The 15,492-nt window shown below is 35.3% G+C and overlaps 1 long non-coding RNA gene and 1 pseudogene across 2 annotated transcripts; both read right to left on the reverse strand.

The window, feature by feature from the left end:
- Positions 1-403: 403 nt before the first annotated feature.
- Positions 404-12,597, reverse strand: LOC109213852 (annotated as a pseudogene).
- A 1,155-nt stretch (positions 12,598-13,752) lies between these two features.
- On the reverse strand, positions 13,753-15,287 carry LOC109213855. Of its 2 annotated transcripts, none has more exons than XR_002066078.1 (2): positions 15,035-15,287; positions 13,753-14,407 (listed from the first exon to the last, which is right to left on the reverse strand). It is a non-coding gene; the product is annotated as an uncharacterized LOC109213855 (long non-coding RNA). The 2 variants fall into 2 exon arrangements; XR_002066079.1 differs by lacking the exon at positions 15,035-15,287 and adding an exon at positions 14,505-14,750.
- Between the last annotated feature and the right edge of the window lie 205 nt (positions 15,288-15,492).

Below are 15,492 nucleotides of genomic sequence, written 5' to 3' on the forward strand. Positions count from 1 at the left end.
TATTCTCCATGGGATCCAAACTACTATTCACATTGTTTGCCTGGGCATTAAACGATCCTCCTCTACTCTTGTTCTTGAAATCACTAGGATATCCATGAAGTTTGAAGCAGACTTCCCTTGTATGACCTCTACCCTTACAGTAGTCACATTGAACTGGTTGCTTGTTAAAGGAATTCCTAGGTTTGTAACCTCCAGAGTAGTTAGTATTGGTGTTGGTGTAGCCTCCAGCATTATGATATCCTCCATTATGACCACCAGCATGAGCTCTGTTACTCATCATAGCAGTAGCTTCACTGTTGTCATTAGCACTATTTATACCTTTTCCACTAATCCTTTGACTTTCAACATTGATTATCATGGAGTAGGCTTGATTCAGATTTGGTAAGGGTCTAGTCATAAGCACCTAATTTTTAGCATTCTCATAGGAGTCATTTAGTCCTGTTAGAAACTGATAGAGCTTTTGAAGTTGATAGTGTTCTACATGTTTCTTAGACTCAGGGCAGCCACAAGAAGGTAGTGGAGTGAGGGTTTCATATTCATCCCAGAGTTTTCTCAAACGAGAGAAATACACTGACACAGATGACACTCCTTGTGTTAGGGTAGCAATTTCCTTATGTAGATAGGCAGCTCTAGATGCATTTACTTTATCAAATCGTTCTCTAAGATCTTCCCAAACCGTATAGGCATGAGAGGCATAGATAACACTACTAATCAAATTAGGTGCTACTGTATTCATAATCCAAGCCAGCACTATTGCATTACACCTATCCCACAGATCATGAAGACTGACATCATAGTTACTTTTTTTGCAAGTGCCTAGAACAAAACCTAATTTGTTTTTACCATGAAGAATTATTTTCAATGATCTACTCCAAACCGAGTAATTTTCAGATCATAGTAGCTGAATAGAGATTAGAACTGAACCTTGTGTATCAGATGGATGAATGTATAGAGGATGATGATGATCAACTTGATCTACTGGTTTATAGCTCGATTTTCAACAATTTCTTCAGTAGCCGGCATTGTTGCAGACGTTTGAAGTGAGCTTATCCTAGAAATCTATGAACAGATGCAATCGATTATCAAGGATTGAGGCTTAATCGAACAGATCTCAAACCATTAGCTCGCAAAGGATGACATGCAGATCAAGACTTAGCTCAATTGAACAGATCTGCTATAGAGATTGATTCAATTTGATTCGTCACGTCCAAATTCAACTCGATTAACCGAGCTCTGATACCATGTTAAGAGTTCAGCTATGGCAGTTGTTGAATCGGAAGGAAGGAAGGAGTAATGAGAAGAAGAGTGAAGAAGCAGACGGTTACTTCATTTCAGAGAAGAAAGTATATGCACTGTTACATTGATTCTAGGCTAAGGTAGTATATATATACATTCTACTAACTCCAACTCACTCTAACTACTTGCTATGGTTGAGTATCTAACTAACATACTAACTGTAGTTAAGTTACATATATGAGAGCCATTTCTCTCAACAATCACACATATCTTCAAGCCATTTTTCATTGGTATTGACCCTCTCTCACCGGTTTCATTCCACCACTTCACCTTTAATTGCTCTCTGTAAAAACTTTTATGCCTATCTTGTATGATATTATTTTTATTATAAGAAAACAGCTACCTGTAATAAATGACCTTTCTACTCTTTTGTTCTTTGAAGAACTCAACTAGAAAAACGAGGACATAATTTTTTCCTTCTTTTTGTCCTATATCGGACAAGTAACCCTTTTATTTTATTTATTTTTTGGAAGTTTTCTTATTTCTTTTCCTGACATGACTTCTGTGTCTTTTTATGCTTTTAAATGCAGATTCATGTGAATGAAACTATTTGCATATTATTATTTTCAAACAAAAAGTAAGAAGAAAGGGCAGTGAAGGGTAATGACGCTTCCTTTTTCATTTTAGTGTGTTATTGTTTAATATTTTGATTTTTTGTGTTTTTTGGGGTAAATTTCCTTTCTTCGGTGGTTAATCTCCCTAGGCCCTATCGTTGTGCCTTTAGTTTTATGTAAATATTCATTTCTTCCTTGCCACTCAAATTAGGTTAACATTAATTTAATTTATTTATTTGGTGCAACATTACCGAAATGATTTGCCTTTTTTTATAGTTGTCATGCTTGATTTTTTGTATGACATCTCTAAAGATAAGCTGATAAGGTCATACAAATAAACACCAAAATGTCGTTATATCATCTCTTGCTAAGCCCCCTCAAATTTTCTGTTTCTCTTAAATTAACAATCTCAATATGGGAAGTTCCACTAGATATATATTCTACGGAAGATATATTGTTTTTGTTTGAAACAACTTCTTGACATGTATTGATAATATAAACAAAGGGGGATGTGATATAGTGTTTTTTTTTAAAAAAAAAAAAATAAGGCAGGGACTTTTAATTAGATGTGAAGTATTTGCAACACAACTAATGAAACGTATATTCAACTGTAAACTGTGTTGTTGAAATATCAAAAAACAAGAAGATCATCAAGCTGAATTTCGACATATTAGAAAAACAAGAAGATTGAAGTGGCCCTGGCATTACGTAGTTGCACTGAATTATATCAAAATAATATTAACAATACAAACAAAACAATACATGATGAACAATACATGGTTCTATGATAATGAAAAAGTTTTGTACCATTTACTTAACTATATATAGACATTTTTTATACAACAAACGTGAAAATAGTTTAATTTTCTTTATAAATACTACTAAAGTTTTTACTTAGTAATTTTGAAAAGAAGTTGGTATTTTTCACAATCGCGCGCGGTCAGTTTACTAGTATCAATATATTACTAATATTTGGAATAGAAGGGAATAGTTGCAAAAATGGCTAACATAATACATTTGCCACTTAATGTATCATCAACATCTACCAAAATGTGACCAACGTGCAATGCTATGCAGCTATGGCAGAGATGAGAATATCATGATTTGTATGAACAGACAAAACATTCACTAAGTTAAAACCCAGCAACTCCAAGAAAGCAATACATTGAGTCACAAACTCACATTTGTCAAGTTAGATATATTATCGAACAAATTAACAGATATCAATTATGTCATTCTACAAACAACATCTTAAATTTGAGTTAAGAAGTAATGCTAGAATTGGTATACCCGCATAACAATTACATCCTCTCGACGATAAAGAATGAATTAGGCAAACATTATTAACCTGCTTCAATATACTCTGCAAGATCATTCGTTATATTGGTGAATGGCGACTTTCACCCAAAACCCAAAAAAAGATGGGGTATTTGATGCACTAGTGTACCCGATGTTGATAAGGATTCTTCTCCTTTGTTCCCCAAAATGGCAAAATTATGGAAGTAGTGCACATGACGTGATAAACGGGTAAGCACCTAAACCTGAGATCAATCTGGATATAAGAACGAATGATACTCAAGTGGTAAATTATTACGCACCTTTTTAGCAATATAGCAACCCTCATCCAGATTAACGAAAAACTCAAGACAGATATGTTATTCCTCTTCGGGTTGGAATTCAAGATCTAATTTCCTCTTTAAATGTCACTGCAGGTGAAAACAAGTTCAAGAGATTTATAATGATACCACATCAAAGTACGTAGTTACAGGTCCATACAGTGAATATTGACTAAATGATAACTTGCCACATCCAAAATCTTGATATATTTGCGACCAGGCCAACCCTTGAGGGTTAAAAAAAAGAAATTGTATAATAACAAGTTGAGAATCTATAAAGCTTTATTACTTGAGCCCCACCAGTGTGTGAGTTCATAGGCAATGGATGATCGTCTTTGGTGCATAACCATGTCAGTGCTCTACTCCTCCCACCCCATAAAAACCCCCATTTTAGACCAAAAGGATGACACCAACAGTAAATTACCAAAATGAGATCAAGAACACCTAAATGGTTAGTAAAAGATATTGCAAAGCATATCATCAGCTATACCTGTTAATGATCGGTCTAGTAGGTGGTCTCATCCCAAAGACTGAGAAATCCAGTGACATGTTCACTCGTCTCACCGGCATGTCCATGGTCATCCATCTTCTATGGACGCATATTTGCCTCAAATCCTTCACGCTGTGGCATCACTCTCCTTGACTTTCTTGGTGGAGACAATACTACAGGACCATCATGTGGATTGAAATCTGAAACCCTAGGGTTTGCGGATTCCCGCTTAGGGGGAGGTCTTGGAAGCAGAGCTGGTTCCGTAGGTAGAGGTCCTGATGAGAAGTACCTAATGAAAAGGGAAAGTTCAGCACCCACATCAACTGCAAGTCCGCAGACTAAACAAGATAAAGAAGAAACATACCTATGCTCCAATGCTTGCTGTGCTGATATTCTAGCTTTTGGGTCGTATGAGAACATCTTTGACAGAAGATCTAAAGCATCCTCAGTAGCCGTTGGAAACAATGTTTTGAGTGGCTGTCCAGGGACATATTGGTACTCCACATAATCAGGCAAGTAGACCATATCAGCCCACTGCGAAGGCTTTGGGGTCCCAAAAGCCGCAAAAATCTTTCCCAGCTGATCAATATCACTGTTTCCCTAATATAGGTGCAGATTACAGAACAATTATGGTTGAAGTACAACAGGTAGATAGGAATGTAAAAGGTAGTACGTAAAGTATGACAAAAGTTCAAACAATTATTCCATCAAAAAAATCNATATTTAAGTATAAGGTAGCTAACTAATATTTTTAACTATGCATTTTACTTTCTAATTTCTTCATTAATAAAGAATAAGTAAAAGTTATTAAACAAAAAAACAAAATAAATAAAAAAATTAACTCAGCAAATTAACGAAAAGCAAAGCAAAATAAATAAATAAAACGAAAAATAAATAATATAACAAAAAAAAGGGATAAATCTTGAAAGATTTAAAAAAAGATTATCCTAACTACTCACCATAATCTTCTCAACCCCATTCTCCCACTCCAACTCCCTCCACACATCTATATATATGAGGACACTCTTAGAAGGGGGAAGAAGAAAAACGTAAAACAAAAAGAAGCAAAAAAAAAAGAAGAAGAAAGGAATTGAGTACAAAAAAAATCAGCAAAAAGAGAGAATCTGGGAAGGAGGCAAAGAGAAAAGAAAAAGACCTTTACTGCTATTTTAAAAGGAAAAGAACGTGAAAATTGAGAGGAAGATCTGATTATAAAAAATTTCAGCAACTAAGAGAAAAGAGCAATGTTCTTTTAGAGTAAATATTCACTTGGAAAAACTGTTTAGTTAAGTTATTTAGTTCGAAGCCAGAGTTCAAAATTTTTCGTTCGCGATTCTGTGTTCGTGGTTCTAAAAAAGTTAGTATTGCTAGCTTTGGAAATCAGTAGATTGTAGCCGTGATTTTGTTGAAATCTCCAGAAAAAGGTTCATCTCCGTCTCTTTAATATTTGGCTCATACATGGTTAGATATGTTTGCTGATATCTTTTGCGTCATTTTTATGTTTAAGAATTTGAGAAGTTTTAATCATATTCGATTTATGCATTCTCAATATTGTTTAGTATGAAGTTTGAAAGAAAATCGTTTAAAAGAGGACGACTTCTATGATAATTACTAGATTTTTAGATGAGTTTATTTTAATCTTTAATTTTAGAATCCCATGACAATTGAAATTTTTGTTCGATCTAATGTATGATTGTTTGCGACTTTAGTAAAATAATAACTAAGACGAGTTCTTTTTATTCTTTCTTTTTCTTTCAGTTTTAATTAGAATGAGTGCCTAAAGATTTTTTTTTTTTACGTCGTTATAGTTTTGTTTATTTTTCTTAGAAGTTTTATTTATATTTTTGGTATGAAATAACGAGATTGACAAAATTTTGTTGGAAAATGTGGTAGTTTATTATTTGAGTTGCTGAAATTTTGGTTCTTTAATAGTTAAATCAAATTCATGTTCATATAGATGTGTATATCAAATTACGGCAAGTTAGTCACACAGAACAATATGATAGTTAATTAAGATTATTATTTTATATTAAGTTCTATTGATAAATATGGTTGGAATTTGCATATTTTTTTTCTTTGTTGTATAAATGTCTCCAGATAATGATATTATGTAGGTTTGTTTAAATTATAACGCATCAATAGAAAGCTTCGTTAATTTGGTTCTATCTTCTAGGCTAATGGTTATCTCTTAGTTATATTTTACTTTAAAACCTTAAGATTTATTATAATAGTTAAAAAATAACAATAATAAAATAGATAAATAAATAGAATACTCTAAAAATGCTAGAATTTTTTTTAGATGTACTTTAAAATACTAGCCCATGATGTTCATACCCGAACCTTGGATTGATATGCTTAAGTAATCAAAGGGTCATATGCGCATTCTCGCGTCTCGATGTCTTTAACTTTAAAATAATTATGTTATAATCATGTGTACATTCCGTACCTTGGTTTAATAGTTAATTCAAAGAAATGCCTTGTATGTGTACCGCATCTAGGTGAACACATTAATAAAATATAATAAATTAATTAAGCGACAATAGACCATCCATAATCAATAAAATACAAGGATAGTCAAGAATTGATTTAAGCCGAATATTAGTCAATAAAGCGACCGTGCTAGAACCACGGACTCGAGGGGTGCCTTACACCTTCCCCTCTGTCAACAGAATTTCTTACTCAGTCTTCTATTTTCGTAGACCATAAATTAAGAGTCAAACCTTCCTTTTGAAAGGGGATTCAAATAAAAGGTGACTTGGAACACCAAAACTCAATTCCAAGTGGCGACTCTAAATAATAAATAATCCCTTTTCAAAACGTCACTTCAATTGGAAAAACTCTTCTAACTCAACCTCATAATAGGGTTGTGTGGCAAAAAAGAGGTGTGACAGCTGATATTCTAGCTTTTGGGTCGTATGAGAACATCTTTGACAGAAGATCTAAAGCATCCTCAGTAGCCGTTGGAAACAATGTTTTGAGTGGCTGACCAGGGACATATTGGTACTCCACATAATCAGGCAAGTAGACCATATCAGCCCACTGCGAAGGCTTTGGGGTCCCAAAAGCCGCAAAAATCTTTCCCAGCTGATCAATATCATTGTTTTCCTAATATAGGCGCAGATTAGAGAACAAATTATTGGTTGAAGTAACAACAGGCAGATAGGAATAGTAAAGGTAGCCTCAAATTAGGGGTTACTCAAGTTTGGGAGACTAGGAATTCTCCAAAAAGTTATCATATTTAAGAAGTCATGGATAATATGGTTACCCATATTATCCCTGGTTAACCCGTTTTTTATCCATATTAAATATGAGTTAGGTCGGATAATTTGTCCGTTTTCCCATTACCCGTTTTCGACCGGAATCATATCCGACCCGACCCACCCGTTTGCCACTCCTATGGACCCTAATGTAGTAGCATAGGCTTTTGTACTGGAGCTAATCATCCGATCTCTTTTGTACTCGTTGCATCTTCTTGATGCCCTTTAATGAATCTAATTTACTTCATCAAAAAAAAGTTCAAACAATTATTGGGATATTGGAAGGAACTTATCGCACAAAAGGGATCACCATAGGAACAACGAAAAAAAGCTCAGTCTAGTTCCTATAAGTAATTTGCTTTTTAACTATGGCTTCATTGTCAACCGTCCAACTGCATGTGAAGCTCTCTAGAAAGCTACAAGGGACAATTGGTTTACAGCTTATTGAAGATGAAGAAGAAAATATATACACGTCTAACAGTAAAAGATGCATATAAAAAAAGTGTTTCTCTCTGAAATGGAGAAAGTTATTAACAAAGGCTATATTATTGAGAAAACAAGACAGCCCACGTTCAGGAGTTAACATGAGAAACTCTTCCTGAGAAGAGCATTTCCTACATAGTACTATACAAAACATCAAATAAACTAGGTAGCTTGAGTCATGGAAACTCATGATTGCATCGACCAATTTCATATAAAAGGACGAGGATAATTTGTGGGAGGGATTGCCATGACTATGGACATTCACCTGCAGAAAAGGTCGACGCAGGAGGAGCTCAGCAAAGATACATGCAGCGGCCCAAACATCTACTCCAGGTCCATACTGCTTTGCACCAAACAATAACTCTAGTGCTCTGTACCACCGGGAAAAGACCTAATAGTATCCACCAGATTAAAATGTAAGTGCTCTTTACAGTAACATTAACAGAAGTAGAGACAGGGGGCAAATGAGTCAGGATTCTACTGCTACATATGCACTAACTTGACAATATCTTGGTCAAATTTGTACTGCTGCTCAAAATTTGTTGTAGGACAATTCTTAATTCTCCAAAAACAAGGTCATACCATTAGTAATTTGCACAAACATTCTTTATTACTGTGGAATGAAATGTATAGACTAAATAAAGTACCTACAAATTTCATTGAACAGTAAAGAAATTATGTATTGTTCAACACTAACTATATAAAAAGATAGGAGTAACCACGTCAAGTTTGATCATCTTAGATATAGAAAGGTGCAGTATCAGATCACATCTCATTTTTTCCATTACGCATTATGGTAAAAGAACATAAAAAACTTTGGTAAAGAAGAAATCCTCCAAAGAAAGTCCGATTTTCAAAACAGATACCTCCATATTTGTTTAGACAAGTGGGAGAAACCGATAAATCCAATTCTATAATGAAAATATCAAAGGCAATATTGGTGAGTGGGATCATTCCAGGTTATTTTTAGGTTTGATGAAGTCATGTCATGAATTTCCACGAGGAGAGCCATAATATGATGACAAATTAAAAAAACTGCAGTGAAGTAGCAAGATAAAAAGTAACTTCTGACAGGATACATGCTCCAAGAGTTATACCTGGTGAGTGAATCTTCTATCAGGCTACCAAATAGACGTGCTAATCCAAAGTTAGCAAGTTTAAGCTGCCCATTAGGTCCAATCAATTTGGTTTCATATCTCTGTCAGGAAGAAACAACAAAAATTTAAGGAAGCTGAACACAAGTTAGAATCTAGTGAAAGCGAGAATATATAAACGCATACCTATGCAAGACATATTTCTTGTGACAAAAAGCAAGTCCTTTCAATGTCATCTGGATATAAGATTTTATATCCGCAGGTGAGAGGAAGATATTCCTATCACGAATCACAGCCGCAAGATCCGTTTCCATGACTTCAAACACAAGATGCAAGTTTCCTTTGTGAGGGAAGGCATCAATCAATTCAATGACGCGAGGATCCTTCAGCTCTTTCAATAATTTTATTTCCCTAAGGGCAGTGAAATTCACCCCTTCTTTCTGTTTCCCAAGACGAATTTTCTTGATAGCAACAGTCTGGCCACTCTGCAGAAAATGAAATTAAAGCATACATCAAATAAATCATTATTTCAAGAGACAAAATGAAACCAAATGTTTAATCAGCTAATTAACTAAGCCTCAATCCAAAACCATCTGGGGTCAACTATATTGAGTCCTTTATATCCATTCCGCCTTATTCAAGCCCATTTCATCCCAATACTTCTAATTAATTTGTCTATTAAGGCAAATTGACAACTCTCTTAAACTAGAGGTTCTCAAAATCTCACACTAATCAATATAGCTTAGAGGTTATGCCTTGTCGCGATTAGGTACAAAGTGAGCTCCAAAACCACCAGTATCCATCTAAGACTAGCACTAACATCTTTTATTTTTTGGGGTGCTCAATTTTACATTCAACTTTGCACGATAAAATTTAAATGAAAACAAATTCCATAATTCATAGACATCAACAAAAGAACAATCAATAAGCTATGATTAATCCTAAACTATTTGAGGTTTAATAGCTTGAGTAATTTATGCTGAACGTCAACCTACAACAACCCTCCTCCTTCATGGGGACAGGACTTAAGACTCATTTCCACACTCGGGACTAGCTATGTGTGAAGATTGGAGATAGAAACAACAAACATGGCTTTATATTACAGAATTCCTTCCGCACCCAAGGGTGTCGCCTAGTGCTCAATGTAGTAGGTGCAAACCTTGGAATCCAGGTTCAAATCACAGTCGAGACAAAAAAAACACTAGAAGTTTAGGTAATTTCTTCCATCTGCCTAAACTTTGGTGGACAGAGTTGCCCATATCTATACTGATGGGTGGTGGGAGGTAGCAGGTACCCAATGGTACAAATTCTAGAATTATTGAAACCAAAGACAGAAAATGAAAAGCACAATCACACCCACGAGCTAGCACTAACAGCTTTTTCTATTTTAATTCAAAAATCTATAGAGCTTTCAATCAGTCAACATCAAAGAGGGTTAAATTTCAAGGATTAAACATCAACGGTTCATATAATTAACAATCAAAACATGAATTACACAAAACCCTAGAAAATCTTCAAAATCAAATACTGCAAAAATGAAAAACAGAGAAAAATACACAAGTGTTATAATAAGAACTACCTTAGTATCAATGGCCTTGAAGACAACACCATAAGTACCTTCATGTAACAAACCGATAACAACCAAACATTCACTGAACGGACTTAAAAATACTAGAAATTACAATGAAACAGTAAAAGATAATTGAGAGATAACAAAGAGGGATGAGAGGACAGAAATACAACATAGAAGAAGGGAGATGAGAACTTAGACACAGAGCAAGGAGATGAGAGGAGCAGACATTTTTCTTTTTCAAGAATAGGCATAATCCTGTTCGATCGTAGTGCTAGTCCTTTTAACCATTCCAATATTTTACTCGGCCCAATAATTCCAACTGACTCAGCCCCATTCACCTTTTGTAGCCTATAGGCCCTTATGGAATAAGCATGGTTCACAATACTTCACCTAAAATTTCACGTTTTAGGTAACGATCTGCTACTTTTTTTGTCAACCAGTCTTAGTGTACCTTATCTCAATAAATATGTATTTTGTTAAAATGTTACATACATATTATATTATAAATTGTGTTTCACAAAAATTTCAAACTTGAAAAGGTAGATGAAAATCAAAAGCTTATATATATAAAAGAAATATTTTTCCCTATTTGCGCATTAATTTTCCAAAACTTTCATTCATTTGAGTGTTACTCGGCCACTAAATACCAAACCACATAAAAAAACAAATAAAAAATATAAGCAATTAAAAATAGAAAAGACAAAAGTATTCAAGAAAAATTAAGTCGCATTAGAAAAATATATCTCTTGTTAACAAATAGAAAGACGTAATCTAATAGCATCAAAGGATTAAAGAAAATAAGTTTTTGATAATAGCAGGAATACCAAACAAATACTATTGAGTTTATTAAGTAAACTACTTGTAGATATGATACATTGATACTTGGGGAGAGATCAATGTAGCTTGTACTTTGCAAAATTTCTGAGGTATGACTATAATACTTTATATCGTGGTATGCAGTGAATTTAAACATGAAATTATAAGAGGAAGATAAAATTTCAAATATTAAAATAAGAGAATAAATTATTGAAATCAAAACGAGTTTATTCATCAGGATAAAACCTCTAAAGTCAACGTGCTTCTTTGAATCTTTCCTATTACCAAGTACTTAGTGTGAGCACGTGATTTTTGTGTCACGGGAATTACTCCCACAAAATCAAAACAAAAATGTTTGTTTTATTGTGTGCAATTTTGTGAATATTTCGTGATATTTTTAGTAATTGTTTGCATTTGTGTTTTGTTGGTTAAATTAATAAAAAATACAAAAATACGTTGCAATTATATTTAGGATTTAAATAGACATTTGTAATTAATCAATAATTAATTGTCTTACAAAAGAATGTAAATCATAAAAAATATGTATTTTGCATTTTTCAGTGTTTAATGTCAAATCGTGTGATTGTTTTATTTTTAGTGTTTAATTACGTGTGGTAAATATTATTTAAAGTGGATTAGTATTTTAAGTCAATTTTGGTTTTATAATTTGAGTTAGGATTTTTGGTTTAAATTTTGAAATTAATTTAGGAGTAAAATAAAGAAAAGAAAAGAAAAGAGAGAAAATAATTAAGAGGGAATCAGATTGGGCCAAAAAACAATTTTAATTCAAGGCCCAAACCAAAACACTCCAAACCCGGTTGAAACCAGCCCAAACCCGCCCTTGTACCCGGTCCAAACCACCCATCTCTGAGACCATCAAAACGACGTAGTATAGAGAGAATACTTCGTCGTTTCAATACCAATTAATCGGAACCGTTAACATCAACTTGATCCAACGGTCCCAAACATCCCAACCTCACCCGATCCGGCCACGACCCATTTTCCCGGACCGACCCAGTCCCCAACCGGCCAAAATGACCGGTTGATCCAACGGGTTGGATTAAATCCCCACCCCAGTATATATTCGTTCCAACGACCCAGCCCCCCTCAGACCCCCCCCCCCACTCGTCTCTCTTGGGTTCAGATACCAAACACATGCACCACCTCACACCACCGTCCGTCGCCTGCCGGGAATCGCCTCACGGCGGTGGGCAACTCCCAAACCACCCCACCTTAACACCACAGAACCGCCTCGACCTCCTCTTCCCAAATCCAAACTCCCCTTCCGTCGAATCGTCGTAGAACTCGTCGAATGTTGAATCGAAACGACGAACCCTAGCGCCGCCCTCATATTCTCCGGTGGCGGCGCCACCTCCCTTTGGTCCAAAATTAACACCAGATGACCACTGGGGCCTCATCTCCCCAAATCCCTACCTAGCTTCCCTCAAAACCCCTTGAAACTCGTCGAATCTCAAATCAGAGATTAGACTTGATTTTTGACAAAAACCCCTAAAGCCAGTGTTTGAGCGATGATTAAGACAAAATGGATCTCGGTCATGTGTTCTCGTCTGAGAACACAGGATCGAGACCCATTTCGGTAAAAATCAAAAGGAAGAAGAAGGGCTTCGAGACCTGACTCAAGATGATGATTCCAAATTAGAGCCTGACCGGTGAGTTTCCTTTTATTTTTTTTATTTTCCTTTGATATTATTGTGAGGTTCCTCTTTCCCCATTTTTTTCTTTTCTCTGGTTGATTTCAGATTGAAATTCGACCAGTCTTCTGTTAGAAATTATCTTCAGTTTATTGTTTGATTTCGAAACTGTTTGTTGGATTTGTTTCATTAATTGTGTTATTTGCAGCATTTTTTCTTTTTTCATCTTGTCAAGTCTTTTCATCTTCTATTCTGTGATTAAAGTTTGATTGTGGGATACGAACTAGGTCTTAGTAAGAATTATGTTTGAATTAGTTTTTAGTTTTGTGAATAATAATAGTCAGAATGTTAGAAATAGCTTTAAATTACGGGCCTTTTTGAGTGTGATTTGCTTTCTGTTTTTGATAAGAATATTAGATTTGAATTAGTTAATCTTTAGAATGGTTAAATCAGATTTCGAGTAAGTGAATTGTTTGGACTTGAATTGGTCATTTGGACCCTTTGAGTCATTTGGACTCCAGAATCTGACTGAACCATTTGAGGTTCAGGGAGGGTTCAGTCCAGGGGTTTGAAAGCCACTGTTTGATTGACCTTGGGTCAATTTGACCCATGTCTTGATCCGGCTGCTAATAAGTGTAAGGGGTAATAACAGGGGATTAACGGGATTAATAAGGGCTGCTAATTAATAAATAGGGCACTAATGAACAAAAGAGGGACATTTCTAAGTGGGATTGAAAAGTTAAAAGTCAACTAATAGTGGGGAATGCATTTGCTGTTTTTAAGGACTGAAATAAGCTAATTAATTGTCAACTTGGTGCCTAAAATCAGGAGGAAAAGGAGTTTGAGAACTTATAAGAAGGAAGGGGGTAGAGGATAGAAAAGAACCCAGAGCTTAGACATTCAAAATATTACGCTTAGGAATGTAAAAGAACTACTATATAAAGGACAAAAGGCAATCATCATTGGATCTGTCTTAAATAGGAACCACTCCACACTAACAAATGAGAGATAATACTCAGAGGTACGAATATCCAAGACTCGATTCATCAGGGAATGTAAAGCAAAAAATCAAAACGAAACAGTTGAACTGCTAATTTAGAAACTTTAAGAGGCTACAGCAGCACCCTTCTTCCTTGGAGTAGCCTCGGTTCCTGCGGTGCCCAAAAGAAAGACAAACCAGTTAATCCCACATATAACAGAGTTGAAGTATGCAGTTCTTATGATGACTATGTGCTCAGTAAAACTGACATTACAATCAGTTATCTTATGATGACTATGTAAACAGCCACTACCCTTTTTCTAATCCAAACCAAACAAGCTCATAATCAACTAAAGAAATACATCGATTTCCAACATTGAAATGTCTCTCAATAAAATACCAGTTCCAACAAGCAAATATCAATATCAAAAGGGTGCTTCAAAAATGAAAACAAAACATACATTTTCTGAGACAAGCAGCAGGGTAAGCACAAGCTGAACAACGGCTCTTCTGGATGTGGAAGCGACGAAGACCACATCTCACACACAGTGTGTGTGTCTTGTTCCTCCTCTTACCAAAACTACCTGTTCCTTTTCCCTAATACGATTCAACAAAAATAATAACTAAACATATATACACAATCAAAGTTGAATAAAGAGTTGATCGTTTATGCATTTGTAGATTGGACAGTTACCATTTGTGCAGCTGATGTGAGAAAACCTTAAAGCTGGAAAAATTATGCGAGTCGAAAAAGAAGTAGGGTTCTAGGGTGTTCGTTTGTTTTTATTTGGTTTTCGTTTTGCGATTTGGGCCAGAATTGAAGTCCATTTGTTACTTTGTTCAGGCCTTCAACTGTAGCTTCTTTTATGGGGGATTTGCATCTATACCCGCTTTTTATGTCACATTTTAACTTGTTCCCGCTTTGCAAAAAAAAAAAATTGCAAACGTACCCGTTTTTTCGCATAACTTCAGCACACGGGGCTGAAGTAGCAAAGGCAATCACGCAAAACTTCAACATTTTAGTAGCCGGGCCTGGAGCTCAACTCTAGAGCTGAAGTTTTTGTGTTGTAACTGGCGAACTTTAGCTCTAAAGCTGAAGTTTTTGTGTTGTAACTGGGAAACTTCAGCTTAAGCTACCATTTCCAGCTTAAGCTGAAGTTTCTGTGTTGTAACCGGGAAACTTCAGCTCTAGGAAACTTATGCATTTGTAGATTGGATAGTTACCATTTGTGCAGCGGATGTGAGAAAACCTTAAAGCTGGAAAAATTATGCGAGTCGAAAAAGAAGAAGTAGGGTTTTAGGGTGTTCGTTTGTTTTTATTTGGTTTTCGTTTTGCGATTTGGGCCAGAATTGAAGTCCATTTGTTACTTTGTTCAGGCCTTCAACTGTAGCTTCTTTTATGGGGGATTTGCATCTATACCCGCTTTTTATGTCACATTTTAACTTGTGCCCGCTTTGCAAAAAAAATTGCAAACGTACCCGCTTCTTCGTATAACTTCAGCACACGGGGCTGAAGTAGCAAAGGCAATCACGCAAAACTTCAGCATTTTAGTAGCCGGGCCTGAAGCTCAACTCTAGAGCTGAAGTTTTTGTTTTGTAACTGACGAACTTTAGCTCTAAAGCTGAAGTTTTTGTGTTGTAACTGGGAAACTTCAGCTCTAAAGCTGAAGTTTTTGTGTTTT

This window comes from Nicotiana attenuata, unplaced genomic scaffold (genome assembly GCF_001879085.1).
Source record: "Nicotiana attenuata strain UT unplaced genomic scaffold, NIATTr2, whole genome shotgun sequence".
Taxonomy (NCBI): Eukaryota; Viridiplantae; Streptophyta; class Magnoliopsida; order Solanales; family Solanaceae; genus Nicotiana; species Nicotiana attenuata.